Below are 15,747 nucleotides of genomic sequence, written 5' to 3'. Positions count from 1 at the left end.
TTCCAGTGTGCATGGTGGGAGGAGTAGACGGAAAAGGAGATAATGATACGACAGGGAGTGATATTAGAGGCATGGAAGACAGGCTTTGGGTACACCTAGGAGGAGGTTTTGAAACCTACGCCTGAGGGTGGGGAGGCTAAAGGAAGCCTCTTGATTCCTTCAAGGACAATATTTATATTAATTTATAACTGACACCAAGTAGGATGGGCAGCCTCGGAGATGACGAGCATTGGCTAGCAGCAGGGTTCTTGTAGATGCCAGACAGCCGCTTGTCAGGGATGTCACAGCAGGGGGAGCATTGCAGAAGAATGAGTTCCATGTCCCCCCCCTTTTTTTTTTTTTTAATGCTTGTGTTCATGGTTTATTACAGTCAAAGGATACAGATTAAGATCAGCAAAGAGAAAAGTCCAGGAGAAACTAGACCTGAGCTTCCAGTGCAGTCACATAGACAGTACTAAATGTTAAACGTCTATTATCCTGTGACCTGATCTCAGTATTTCCTTAAATCAGCAGGGTGGAGTGGGGGATATACATGTTACCAGGCACACCAAATGATTCTGACTTCAGATAACATGCTGGAGGTCACCAAGAGTAATTTATTTTATAAATTTATTTTATAAATATCACCAGATATTTAAAAATTCTACAACTAACCCGAGTATGTAAAAGAGATGAAAGTCAGGAATAGACTCCTTAGGCATTTAACATCATTACTGTTTGGTAAAAATAAACAACTGTATTGTTTATGGAGCCATTCAAGCATCTTCTCAGAGCCCCAGGGTACAAGCAGCCTAATTTGAGAACTACTGATTCAGACTCTGATGACAATGGCCTGAACTGTTCTAGAAGTAACCAAGCATGCTCCCCAGCCAAGAGGACCACATGCTGGCCCTGGGAAGGGTATTGCCACAAGGAGTAGATTCCAACTGGCCATCTACGGTCACCTTGCCTGCTGGATTTTGCTAGAAAAAAGCACTGTGTGGTCAGTCTTACTTTAGGTGCATAATAACGAAGGTCAGAAAACTTTTATACTCTTGATCAAAAATAGACCTACTCAATCATGCATGTTCGTCTCATAAAGAAAGGATTTCATGGAAAGTGAAAAGGAAGGAACACCTATGCAGACAGTTCCATGCAGGGGGATGAAAAAATGAGGGGCAATTGTAGAAGCCAGACCTCATACTCTCCCTTCAGACAATGATTAAAAGGTGTGTATATATTAACAAACTCCACCGTTAACTCATCTCATTCAAATGCCATAAGGAAAACTTAATCATGACGTTCAACCCAGGGAAGTAATGTAAAATCATAGTGGCAGTTACTTCCCTGAATTCTTGTAATTATAGTAGATACTAAAATAATTATAAATGTTAAAAAGACATAACTTTGTGGTTTCTGCATGGGGCCCTGCCAAGGAAGAAGGAAGCTCTTATTCGTGTAGCAGGGCCCAGTTGGCAGTTACGATAACCAATAAAGATAACCGTCTTGTCTCTTTCCCCATTAAAGCCAAGGTCTCCTATAATGTCTAACTCTCTCTCATGCACACACACGGTTTTTTTTTTTTTTTCCCATAAAGAAATGACTGGGCAGTGATTTACACGGAACAGCAACAGTCACAGCCCCAGCAGCCAGACAGACAGACAGACATGGCCCCACTCAGCCACCGAGCGAGCAGAAGCTCCCAGACCCAATGGTGTATTAAGACATGGGCTATGAGGAGGCTAGAGTCTCTGGGACCCTTGAGGTTGGACCATCAGTCAAAGTGGGAAAGCAGATGTCTGGTCCTGGAAATGAAAGGGAAGGCCAGAGAGGGGTACAGCAGTCCTTCTGGTCTCAGGGTAAGCACCAGAGGCGGATGCTGTGAGCATGTCATATCCCAGGCTCCCACCACAACTGGCAAGGACCCATGTTCAAATTCAGAGCTCAGAGAGTTATCATAATGCTTCACCACTTTCAGCTGAAGTTTCCTTATCTGTAAAATGGGTTTATAACAGAACTTATCTCGTCTCATAGAACTGTTCTGAGATTAAATGGGATAATATAGGCAAAGCCCTTAGCACGGCCTCTGGTATCTTAGCTTTCAATGGCAGCCATTGTTCACCATCACTACGCCATCGCCTAGCAGTCTTGGCACCCAATAGGTACTCAATAAATACGTAATGATTTCTTTTAAACTGATGCTCAAGAAAAACAACAAAACAAAAACCAACTGAGGATCTCTATGGGCTAGAGATAGCAGAATACTCGAGTACTCGTTAACAGGGACTAAAGTAGTAGGCTTCAAAGTCTGCAGGAACTCAACCCACCAAGGTGGCTATAAAGTCAGTTCCTACATAGTAAAGGGATCAGAAGTCCCTCACATTGCGGGGAAATAAAACTAGGATTGAGGAAGGGCTCCAACACTTGCCCCCCAAAATGAGGCTGAGAAAGCCATGATTTGGTCCAGACCTCTGACAGTCCCGAGCTGCCTGACTGAGCTGGCAGGAGGTAGCAGAGACAGAATATGTCTGAGTCACTGGCTTCAGTACTGGAGTCACAAAGTCCCCAAGAGCCCCCACGGGATGGGAAAGAGGGAAGGAAGAGATGCCATTAAATTTATAATTCGTTTATGACAACATGCTTCCACGTACAGGTTTGATGCATGACATCAATCAAAAGATGTAGCAGAGACAGAATATGTCTGAGTCACTGGCTTCAGTACTGGAGTCACAAAGTCCCCAAGAGCCCCCACGGGATGGGGAAGAGGGAAGGAAGAGATGCCATTAAATTTATAATTCGTTTATGACAACATGCTTCCACGTACAGGTTTGATGCATGACATCAATCAAAAGATGTGGTTGGGGGCTTCCCTGGTGGCGCAGTGGTTGAGAGTCCGCCTGCCGATGCAGGGGACACGGGTTCGTGCCCCGGTCCGGGAAGATCCCACATGCCACCGAGTGGCTGGGCCCGTGAACCATGGCTGCTGAGCCTGCGCGTCCGGAGCCTGTGCTCCGCAACGGGAGAGGCCACAGCAGTGAGAGGCCCGCGTTAACAACAAAAAAAAAAAGATGTGGTTGGTTGTCTCTCAGGCATCCTTGCTATTGATGGCAAGCCTGTTCAGAGTGACGTCATCTCTACCGTCCCAAGGGGACCCTCAAGGCTGCAACCAATTTCTCTGGGAATTGGGTGATTCTTTAATTAATATTAGGGGGGAAAGGGGTAGAAAAGATGCTGTTGACCATGCTGAGCTTTAACTAATTCAAATAAAAATGCTACACTAGTGGCATAAGATTAAATTTTGATCTCCCAAACCAACCTTTCAAGTTACAAAATATTTCTCCCTGAAATGCAATGCTATTTGGCTGGTGCTTGCATGGAGTGGATGGTTTATAAATGGTAGTATTTCAGGACCTCCACTCCACGTCTTGAATAATTATTTACAATACTTAGGTATTAGTACTAAAAGAGTGCTAGGATTTTTAGATTCTTTCTTATTTTCACAGAAAAGAGAAAAAGCAAATCCCTCCTAGGTTATCAGCAAGATCCCAGGGGTATCTTTCCCTTGTATCAATCTGGAATCAAAACCCGCAGCGAAATACAGAAAATAAGCCACTTCAGATATATTAAGTCATGAATTCTATCTGTTTCTAAAGCTTACCACTATAGGATCTTGTATCTAATTTTCATTCCTACGGTAACAAGTCTACTGGAGGATAATTCGGATATTTGTCTTTATTCTAGTCTAATGCCAAATGAATAAAGGGACAAAATGGAAAGAACATCTGTCCTTAAGTGCATGTGCACGCATGCACACACACACCCCTAACAAAATACAACCTCTCTCCCAATGCCAGGAATTTAAAGGCTGACAAGAAAGCTGAGAGACTAGGACCGTTTTAAAATGATAGATAAGAAAATTCATCTTTAATTTCTCCAAATCCCTGAGGCACATCTAATTTTGTATTTTCAGAGACAGTAGGAATCCAATGTTGTCAACAAGTAACCAGTGCTGAAATTTTGTGTGTATAGTGGTAAGTACTCATTTCAAGGTTGTTACCATTATTTATTTTTTTGAGTGTACATATTTTTAGACCCTTTTTATGCTTCTGTCTTCAGACTCCCAGGACTTTCTTTCCATCGCAAAGTTGGCTGACATCAAGCAAAATCAGAAGACCCAAACTGGAACTCAGTTCAATAGAGCAAATACTAAGTTACTGAATATCTGTTTACAAGGTACTGTTCAAGTCTTCTGAATATACCAAAATGAATTATGTGTAATCCCTACATTCAAAGGATGTATATTACCTTATAGAGGCAATAAGACAGACATACAGAATTTAAGTGCGATTTTTTTTTAAAGGATCAAATAAAGACCAGATAATATCAGGACAGTTAGATCAGGGGAGGCTTCACTGAGGAGGGAGCTGTTGGGCTTGGCCTTGAGGGATAACAGCATCCTTAATAACAAGAGCTACCGACCACTTATGGCAGGAATCGGCACATTTTTCAGTAAAGGGTCAGACAGTAAATATTTCAGTCTTTGCAGGCTACTCAATCATGCCTTTGAGTGTGAAAGCAGCCGCAGACAATACGTAAATGAATACTCATGGTTTTGTTCCAATCAAACGTTATTTGTGAATACTGAAATTTAAATTCTATATAATTTTCACATGTCATAAAATATTATTTTCCTTTTTTATTATTATTTTCCATTTATTTAAAGAGAAACCATTCTTAGCTTGTGGGCCATCCAATCACAGGTAGCAGGCCAGATATGCCTGCTGGTCATATTTGCTGACCCCTGATCTATGGTGTTCTCACTATAAATTTAATGCTTTGTTACACTTGATCTCATTGAATCCTTACACCTTGCTCTGTATCTTTTCTAGATATCCAAAGTGAAGCTTAGAGAACTAAGGTTATACAGATTTCAAAAACCTTGCTTTTAACCACTAGGCCATACTGTCTCCCAGTGATGGTGAGGAACGCATGGGAATGGTGAAATGAATAGGTTTTCTTTGGCCAGGGGCATTTAAACATAAAAATACTTTAAACAATGAATATGAGGTTTGCTATCATGGCTGACTCATAGTAAACTCATTTTACATCTCTGTTATCACCACATTCACTATTTTCACAAGTCATGCAGGGCATGGGTATAATGTTTAATAACATCTACTGTCCAGAATATAATATTCTCCCATATTTGAAGAAAAGAGAACAGCCTTCTAGCATTTGTTCCAACCTCCCCACTCCCACTCCCACCCATGGTTGCCCAGAGCCACATACGGAAGGTGTTGTTTGGCCCCGCAGGTAATGAGAAGCTTGGAGACATGATTCTCTCCGAGTTGCTAACTTCCCTCTTTCTTTCTCTCCTCATCATTTCGAGCAACCATTCCATCTTACATGGTTTCTTTACTGTCTACTGTTTAAAAGCAATTTTATGAGCTAGAGAAGATGGAAAGGAAACAGGAATTGCCACAGTCTCTCATCACCTGTTAAGATGACCCCAGGTGGAGTCTCAATCCTTATTTGGTCACCTTCTTTCTCCAAACAGAGGTAAAAGTATCCTTTACACTGTCTGTGGAGTTGTTCACAAACGTAGGATCACACTGGGTTGTCGGCTTCCAGATTCAATGACAGGTTCATTAGTTAGTCAGTATACGTCTACCTAAGATCTATATCCAGATCTTTCTGTTATGTACCCAGGATTGTGTTAGGTACTGTGGAGAGCTCTAAAGTATGAGGCTGACCTCAAAGAATTTGCAATCTATCTGGGATAGCAAGATAACAAAACATAATAATAACAGTAATTTATAAGAATAGCAGCTGCTCTCTATTACACATCTTGGCACTCTGTGGAACACTTTCCATGTATTCTGTCAAGTAAAAAGCAAATCTAGACTTAGTAGGGAGTGCCTTATTCAAAAAGACTATTGCAAGACATGGCTGGGAGACTACTGTAATAATAGGGGGAGACAATTATAATTGGGAGAATGCTCTGATGAGGTCTGCCAGCATCTCGAAAGTTAGAAAAAAGGAGTTTTTCTTTTATAGAGAGAAGTAAACAAAGCTAGAAAGAACCACATGTGGGCAGGTGGTATGAGGCCAGCCCATTCTCAGGAGGGGCTGTATACTGGCTCAAGCTGAAGGTAGGCTAGAGTTCAAGAGCCTGGAGGAAGGAAGGAAGTTTAACCAAAGTCTGATTAACAAGCATTTTGTTTTGAATGATCAGTGGGGACAAGCAGTTGAGCTAATCATTTATATGACAAAGAATGGGAATTTTGAAGGATCTGTGAGTCTTGTAAGTCTCAGGGGGAAGGACGGTTCTTTGCAGCAAGCCATCTTGTAGAACATGAAGGGATGACTGGATTTCTTAATCTCCAGATAAGAGTTAACACTGAGGTCAGTTCTCCATATTGACCTTTGTGGTTGGTGCTGAAATTGTCCCTATTTTAGAGATGACAAAATTGAGCAACAGAGAGGTTAATTACTTTGCCCAAGTTCATAGCGTGCTCACTAGAAGAGGTGGAACTTATACCCAGGTCTGTCTGACTCCAGGGTATCCAACCAGTCCTCTATCACATGGCTGAGACCGTAAGAAGAGAAGGGTTATCACTGAGGCCGGAGAAGTCCCAGAAGGCTTCGTGAAAGTCTATGTTTGGAAGAATGGGAGGAGCTGGCCAGGTAGTTAGGACAATGTAGATTATCAGGGTAAGGGCAGTAAGGTGAAGAAAAAAATAGAGGTGAAGGTAGCCAAGGAGGCCATTAAAGAACTTAACTCTGTGACACAGAGGTTTTAACTGGAAAAATAATGAGCAATACAGTTACACAGATAGCATAGGGCCATATTGAATGGGTCCCTGAAGAAGCAGACCAGGGATTTAAGGCTTGAAGCAACAGTTAGGAGCCAGCCTTTGCTAGAGCTAGACAGGAAATAGCACAAAGGATGAAAACAGCCAAGGAAGATGAGTCAGGTGGTGAAATGTAGACTGAATGAATGAATGAATGTTTGAATGAACGAGAAACTAGAGACCACAACGACTAGCCAGGGGGCTGTAGTAACAATGCAGGCATGGAGGTCTGGGGGTCAGACTGGGGTGACAGCCACGTGCAGAGAATGAGGGGTAAACCGGGGGAGTATTTCAGAAGAAACAAGAGGATCTGGTGCCAGATCTGGAGAGAGGAATTTAAAGGGAAAGCGTCTCCCTTATTAGAAGCAGCATAACTAAAAACTCAGAATTTTTCTAAGTAGATCTCATAGAACTTGTTTTTAGGATCTGTTGATAGCATTACTCAAAATAACAAATAGACAAAAAGATTTTCCAGCTCTGATGTGAAGGAGCAACCTGAGTAAAAGTTCCACAGGTTTTTGGTAAATCTTCAAAAAGCCTTTAAAATGCTCATATGTAGGGACCTCCCCGGTAGTCCAGTGGTAAAGAATCCGCCTTCCAATGCAGGGGACACGGGTTCGATCCTTGATCGGGAAACTAAGATCCCACATGCCGAGGGGCAACTAAGCCCGTGTGCCACAACTACCGAGCCTTCGCGCCTCAACTACAGAGCCCACACGCCCTGGAGCCTGTGCGTCACTGGAGAGAGAAAACCCGCACACCACAACTAGAGAACAGGCCGTGCACCGCAGCGAATGATCCCGCATGCCGCAACGAAGACTCAATGTAGCCCCCCCCAAAAAAAAATTCTCGTACGTATTGCACATCTCCAAGAAGGAAATATAGCAGGCAGTGTTGTCAAAAATAATCTGAACATGGAATTCACGTCTTGTAGAAAATCTGTGGGACTAGTGTGCTACAGCCCATCCTGGAAAATCTCCTAATGGTTACGTTATTGAGGACCTACTATGGGCCAGAGGCTCTGCCAGCCTTGACACTCTTGGTCCTGACGATCCTCTGCAATATTCTCATTATCTTGCTTTGCAGATGAGGATTTGTCTTAAAATCACTCAGCCACCGAGTCTCTTAACCCCCAAATCCTCCTTCTCCCGTTGCACCCTGCTTCCTTCCACATCATAGAGAGACAAGATCTTCAGAAACAGACTTCCCCGGCTTTCTTGAAAACACCTGATTACTGCATTTTGCTGAGTTGTTTTCGACAATTTCTGAAGTCCTTTCCTGGGATGCAGGATTTCATGCATCACGGGCCTGCTGATACCAGCTTGCAATCTGTTGGCATTCACCTGCTGTTATACACAGCTTCCGGTGGTATCATTCGGATTTTAGATTACTCCTCTCCCTTTGTTCCCCAGAACCTGACATCTATAAACATGACAACACAGAAAGGAAAGGGCACGAGGAGCAATTTCCAGCTTCTTAATATGGGCTGGTGTGATGCGGGGAGGAGAGGGAGGGCACGGATGAGGTCCTGACATCTCACACGGCCCTGGAATTGACATGTACCACACTAATGCTCGCAGTTGCTGCCATCACAAACTGCTTGGTGTTAAATTTAGATAAAAACCAATTAAAGGATAACAAGGAAACATATGCTCGGGATGGCAAGGATCTGACTGTTTACAGAAATATGACTTCTAGCTGCTGCAGGAAAGCATTGGCGTGTTTTAGAAACCTGAATCCTCCCCGCCCAACTCATTCTCCATCTTTCACCCATGGTCCTAGTTCATCTCCGCCCAAATGGCTTTCAGGGAAAAAACCATTTTGATTTTTACTGTGGTGGATGGACTAACTTGTATCTGAAACCCAGAGATCATGAAGATCACCGTTGACCCTTTTCCCCTACACTAGGCCAGACTACTGAGTCTGGGCTGGGTTCAAGGAATGGTTGGCATCATGCTTTGAGCTGGGTTCAAGGTGCCTCTACTTAGGGTTCCAGCCGAAGAGCAGGCTGTTAGCGAGATAAGGACGCAGGTGAGTAGGTAGGTTTCCCATTCCACCCTTGCATCTCAGCGAGGCATGCCTGCAGTTCAGGAGCCCCTAAAAAGGGAGATACTGCTAGGATGGACACCCCAGAAAGGTGCATTTGCTGCCTTTGGCATCCTCTGCCATGTCAGCGTCCAGAAGCAAACTGTACTATCATGAAAAGCAAAAGTTCTGCTGCTCAGCAATCCACGTCAGCTCAGTTTAATGTCTGGACTGAAGAGTTTTCAATTCTTGCTGTTCCATAATTGGGGAAATCACCACAGGAGCCACAGGTTTCCCATTTATGCCTACCTAGGAAACTTCCAGGGCTCGGCCTTGCCATGGCTTACCGCATCCTCATCCTCCACCTCCAAAGAGTCACCTATTAGTGATATTTCCAAAAGTATTGTCACATCCATCCTACACTTGACATTTCCTCCCCCTTACTCCAGACCCTCAGCAGTTCCCATCCAGTCTACTCCAAAATTGCCCTGACTGGTCAACCTATCTCTAGTTTTCACATCTCCCAGTCACCCTCCATACTGTCCAGATGTAAGCTTCTAAGCACAATAGGAACATATCCTTTCTCTGATGAAATCCTTCAATAACTCCTAAACCACATTAAGATATAAGTAGGTCCTTCAAACCGCTTTAAGTTAGAAGTAGGAGGATAGGGCTTGGCCAGTGGGCCCTTTATACCGGCCTCCCCACCCCAGCTCCCCCTCACGTTTTCTCATTCCCCGTGTTTATGTGCCTTGCCTTTTCCTACTTAGAATACCCCTTCCTCAGAGGCTGCCGGTCAATGTCACCCGCCTTCCATCTCTTTGCCCAGGCAACACTTCCGCCAGGAAGGTTTTCTCAATCCTACGGGCTAGGAGCCCCTCTTCCGTGCTGAGTGTTCTCCAGCCTCTTAGAGTCCTTATCACACTATATTGTAATTTCTGGTTTACTGGACACCCTCCCACATATTTTATGAACAGCTCGAGCGCAGGGCCCAGCTCTTATTCACCAGCATATTCCGGACATTTAGCATAGGACCTGGGATTCAATATACTTTTGGCAGTAGGTACTTAGTGAGTGTTTCTTGAGTTGTGGAATGGAATTCTCTCCCCAGGACTGGGATAGCAAGGTAAGCTGGGCAGAGTAAGGACTTTATTTTGTTCGCCATTAGGTTGATAACGCCTAGTAATAATAAAACTGTTAAGAGTGGACAATCTCAGGGAGGGGGTGTTTATCCTGGGACAGCCTTGTGGGATGATCCAAAATTCAAAGAGATGTACCCAGGCAGTGGAACAAGCGTCCCGAGCCCTTCCGGTTTCTAGCACAGGCAGAAAACAATGCACAGATCTGTGAGACAAGGATGATGAATGATCAAGCCTGGGTTCCTTCTGGTTCTGCCACTCTCTGTGTGACCACAGACTAGTGTCTTCACACTGTGGGCCTCAGCTCCTCTCCTTGGAATGAGAGGTACAGGTCTGCCAGTGGGAGGAGCGGGGGCATCCGGCAAGAGCACATGGTCTGCGGGCAGACGTTCCGCATGGGGAACGGTTCCACCGCTCAGCATCCCAAGGACCTGGGACAACACGCTCGCTCTGAAGATACCCCAAGGGACAGAGCTCTGCTTTGCAAAGTGCCTTTCAGGGCTTTACAATTCAAAGTGAAGCCACTGTGACTGAGCACAGCTCACCAAGACCCTTCACCAGACAAGGTCATAACGTGTAACCTACCTCCGCACTTCACAGGGTGGTGAGAAGTATGAGATAGATGAAAAATACTAATAATTATAAGTTTCTGCACATATATTACCAGGGCCTTTGCAGTTATAATATTTTAGGATTCTCTAAAGGAACACTGCTCTAAGGCAATGATGTTTGACCTACAAATCTCACTCAACAGGACAAGACAGCCGCCCACTGTCCTCTTCACCACAGCCTTCTTCTGATTCTCCCACCTCCCGGCTGCTCCCTCACGGTCTCCTTTGCCGAGCTCCCCCGCAACCTGCCACCTCTGCTCGGCCTCTAAGTGTGGGAGCAACTCAGAGCTTGGGCCTGGGCCCACTTCTCTTCTCTTTTCCGTCTTCCTCCCTGGGTGAGCTCATCTGGGATGCTGGTTGAACTCTGCGGGCTCAGATTGGCATCTCTAGCACTGACCTCCCTTCTGAGCTCCAGACCTGCACATCTAACTGGCTCCTTGACTTCTCCACTTGGCCGTCTCCATGGAAACTCAAAGTCTGCATGATGCTCTATATTCCCCACCATCCCCCAACCTCTTCCATCCCATTGCCCCCCAGCTTGTAAATGGTGCTCCAGCATAATCAGTTGCTCAAGCGAATATCTAGGAATTATCTCCACTCCTCTTCCCCTCCTCCACCCTGTCTTCAAGTTTCTCTATTCCAAAGGTAACAAACCTTACCCTGTTCTTTCTTCTCCATGTCCACTGCCAGGGTTCCTGCTTTAGGTCCTTAACTGGTGTCCTTGTGTCCACTCTGGCCTCCCTTGAAGCTATTCTCCACCCAGTGCAACCCAGTGCAGGACGGATCCTAACATATCGGCCATGCAGAGTCACGGGGCAGTTGCCTCCGTGACTCTGCATGGCCATCCTTGTCCTTTCCAGCTCCAGCCAGGCCATGGTTTCCTCACTCCCTAGGCTGCGATCCCACTGGGCTTCCCCACCTCAGGACTTTGCACTGGCCACTCCCCCTTCCTGGGATGCCTCTTCTCCAGCTCATCCTCCACATTTCAACATAAACACCACTCATACCCTCCCTGATGACCCTTTCTAAAGAGGATACTGACCCTGTCACCCTTTATCACAGCACCCTCTTCATTACTCTCATTGCCCAAAGTTTCTAGTATTTTGTTTATTCTTTATTTACTTGTGTATATTCTGTCTCATCCATGCCTCCTCCGTGAGAGCAGGGATCATGTTCCTTCTACAGTGATGATTGTCCAAAGCCTACACAAAGTAGAAACTCAATTAATATGTACTGAATGATCATTCCATTTTTCCATCATCAACCATTTTTTAAAATGGTTGATTGAATTATAAGAGAGCTTTTCTTTGGTTTCAATTTGCTTTTACATGTATCTATAGATCAATAATGATCTTTACCAGCCCAACAAATGCAGAATGCATGATCTATACAGGGCCCAACACATGAATTACCCTTGAAGGGAGATATTGTGGAAATTCTCAAGAAATAACACTTCTTGGGCTTCCCTGGTGGTGCAGTGGTTGAGAGTCCGCCTGCCGATGCAGGGGACACGGGTTCGTGCCCCGGTCCGGGAGGATCCCACATGCCGCGGAGCGGCTGGGCCCGTGAGCCATGGCCGCTGAGCCTGCGCGTCCGGAGCCTGTGCTCCGCAACGGGAGAGGCCACAACAGTGAGAGGCCCGCGTACCGCAAAAAAAAAAAAAAAAGAAAGAACACTTCTTTCTACCCAGCTCTGTAAAGGAATGCAGTGATCAGTAAAGCTTGGGGGCTGGCGTCTCCTGATTATCTACATCCACATTACTGTGATCAATATTGATTGTGGGCTAGGGTTTTCGTGAGTGCCTCTGAGGAAGGCCGGCTTTTGGGGGCGTCTTGCGCTCGCTGAGGGGGCACCTCGGGAACAATGGCGGAAGGAGATAATCACAGCACCAACCTGCTGGCTGCAGAGACTGCAAATCTGGAAGAGCAGCTGCAAGGATGGGGAGAAGTGATGCTGATGGCAGATAAAGTCCTCCGATGGGAAAGAGCCTGGTTTCCACCTGCCATCATGGGTGTGGTTTCTTTGGTGTTTCTGACTATCTACTATCTAGGTCCATCCGTTCTGTCGGATGTTTCCTGTTTTGTTATGTTTCTGTGCTTGGCAGACTACCTTGTTCCCATTCTGGCGCCTAGAATTTTTGGCTCCAATAAATGGACCACTGAGCAACAGCAGAGATTCCATGAAATTTGCAGCAATCTAGTAAAAACTCGACGCAGAGCTGTGGGCTGGTGGAAACGCCTCTTTACGCTAAAGGAAGAAAAGCCTAAAATGTACTTCATGACCACGATCATTTCTCTTGCTGCGGTTGCTTGGGTGGGACAGCAAGTCCACAGCCTCCTTCTCACACACCTGAGAGTGACTTTCCTACTCTTGCTTCCTGGACTAAACCAACATGGAATCATTTCGAAGTACATTGGAACGGCCAAGAGAGAGATAAACAAGCTTCTCAAGCAAAAAGAAAAGAAAAATGAATAATACATCTGCTTTATGCAGTGTGATTAATGGTGTATACATTGTCCTTGGGGACAGCATCTGTTATGCTGTCTGGATACTAAAATGTTACAGATGTAGCTCTTTGCTGTCCCTCATTCTGCCCTTAGTTAGTAGAAATTCTGACTTGCCAAGTAAGGCTTTATGCCCAGTGTCTTCATGGGTGTGTTGTCATCCGCTGGCCTTATATGGACAACTCATTCATCATTACCACCTGTCTTGGTTTTTCTCACCCAGGGTTAACTGAACCCTTACTTTTAAAATAATACAGTGGTGAACTTCATCCTTTAGTACAGTTAACAGTGGCCTGGGATAACTGTTCAAGCTCATCTTTGCTTTAGCTGGATACGAGACAGTGGTCTGTGCCTACAGGAAGCTGGCTCTACTGTCTGCTTCCACACTCTGCTTAAACAGCTGTCTGGCTTCGTGAATACAGAAACCAAGTTTACCACTTCTGATGAAGAGACCAGTTAAGATTCATTCCTCATTCTGTTTCGATACCGTGGGAGAGGAATCCTCGTGGAATAAAATGAAAGTAATTCCATGGCCTAGTATGTGTTGGCTTCTCCCTTGTGCAGAATTTAGCAATTTGTTGGAAGCACTGATCCTCCCTCCCAAACGGGTAATCTGACAGGCTTAGAACTCTTGTTCCCGTGCACTTAAGCTTGAAGTCAGTACATCCTTAAGTGCTGTTTAGTAGCAGGCTTACGCAAGATGGTATTTAGGATTTTTAGCATACTTTTGATTTCTGATTTTCAGCTAAATGAAACTAAAGTACATAATAGGTTAAGAGTCATGTCTATGACCTTCACTCCAAGACCAGCCAATAAAGAACAAAACTCATCCTGTGTTTAGTCAAGATTCATTTCAGTAGAAAATCCTACTAGTTTTTCAAGACCAGAATAAGCCTTTAAAGGTAAGCCTCAAGATTCTCATTTTATGGTAACACTGGCTGCTTTTGGTTCCCATAGATGGAGTAGTTGAAATCTGTAGGAATGAACCTCTGAGGGCTGGAAATGTGACATATTTGGGAACAATTCTTAAACTGATTAACTAGCTGTAATATAGTTTTGTGAATTTATTGCACTGATGCTGTAAAACCTGGACCTTGTGGTATATCTGTTCCTAAATAAGTGTTGTTTTCTCTCCTTCAATATTGCTGTAAACAGTGACACCCATGTAGCATATGTTTGACTTTTCTCTTTTTAATGTTTCGTATACAAACTACCATAATTTACATGTGTTTCCTCATTGTAAATAAGCTTGTCTTCCTAGATTTGTGTGTGTGTGTGTGTGTGTTCCACCAATTAACTACTTTTGCAGTTTTAATCCTGTATTATTTCTTCCACTTTATTTTGTGTAAAAGGGGAAAAATAAAAAAGCTGGAATCCCCCCCCCCCAAAAAAAAATATATATTGATTGTGAACACACTGTGAGCAGAGTCTAAGGCAACAGCTATGGGGAGACGCAAAGAAGTGGGCAGAGTCCCTGGGCTCTAAGGGAGAAGGCAAAACAGACCAAATAAAAATACATAAAGCCATAAATGCCCCAAACACATCAATATAAATAGAACCAATTACCACGGTAACTGACTGTACTTGTAATAAATTTACAGGAGGGACCAGAGCAGTCAAGGTGGGCAACAGAGGCACAGGCAGAGTGACTTTATAAGCTGCCTCCGTGGAATCAACCTGATTAAAGAAAAACCCCAAGGAAACAAAGAAATGTCAAGGGAGTCCAGGATGTTGGTTTACCCGATTAGGCTGTTTTTCCCTGTCACTGGCACTCAAAGCTGGCTACAAAGCACATATTTTAACTGGCAGATTTATTGAAAAATTGCGCTGGAGAAATGCTTCTTTCTACCTTTCTTTTTCTTTCTTTCTGTGTCATTTTTTTTTTTAATCGGCCAAAGAAAAATTAAGTCTTTTGAACCTGCTCGATTTTTGCAGTTGCTCTAAACCGAGGGCTTCTGTGGTGTTACATTCTAACTATGTGGAATGAACCCTGTCCCCTGGCAGACCATAGCCTTGAACTCTGTTTAGGCAGGTACAGTCCCCTCTCTGGCCTCAGTGGGCAGTCACCAGAGCACAGGTAGTCTACAAACAGCCCTGCACGAAGCAGCAAGGCAGTGGTGTGGGCACCACACGTGACCCAGGGATGGCCCAACCTGGTCCAACAGCCCCTCGCCCCAGGAACTGTTGGTGGTGCAAGGGGTCTTCACCTAAAGCTCTCCACATGTGCCCCTTTGCTTCCCCTCTTCTGTGTCTCACAGATTGCTTCTGGGGGCAGCAGCCACCTTCAGTATGGGCACTTCAGTAGTTGACAGGATATGCAGAGGCCTGCCCCCTGAGAAACTTTCCAAGGAGTGGGATGAACTCTCAAGGTGGGAAGTATGTTCCGGACCTCGCAGTGACCTTCTTTGCCTCTTTCGTGGGTCCCCCAGAGGGTTCAACCATGCTGTCCCATAGATACTGACTAGCCAATTGCAAGGAGAGAAGTAAGATGAGGCTGGCAAAGGAAAGAGTTATGCTTTACACCTCAATCCCACAGTGGGTTAGGAGACTTCTTTTATTACCCATCATATTCCTGATGCCCAGCACAGCACCTGATCTACAGTAAACAATACACATTTCTGAATGAATGCTTAAA

At 44.6% G+C, this 15,747-nt stretch overlaps 1 protein-coding gene and 1 pseudogene across 1 annotated transcript in view; one reads left to right on the top strand and one right to left on the bottom strand.

Annotated features, from left to right (window-relative positions):
• The window catches only part of ASTN1 (astrotactin 1), a 343,770-nt gene that overhangs the window by 55,016 nt on the left and 273,007 nt on the right, over nt 1-15,747 (bottom strand). The window lies entirely within an intron of this gene.
• Nucleotides 12,469-13,083, top strand: LOC103091380 (ADP-ribosylation factor-like protein 6-interacting protein 1 pseudogene; annotated as a pseudogene).

This window comes from Lipotes vexillifer, unplaced genomic scaffold, assembly GCF_000442215.2.
Source record: "Lipotes vexillifer unplaced genomic scaffold, Lipotes_vexillifer_v1.1 scaffold220, whole genome shotgun sequence".
Lineage (NCBI taxonomy): Eukaryota > Metazoa > Chordata > Mammalia > Artiodactyla > Lipotidae > Lipotes > Lipotes vexillifer.
Note: the sequence above shows the minus strand (reverse complement) of the source record. Positions and strands in the feature narration are given on the sequence as shown.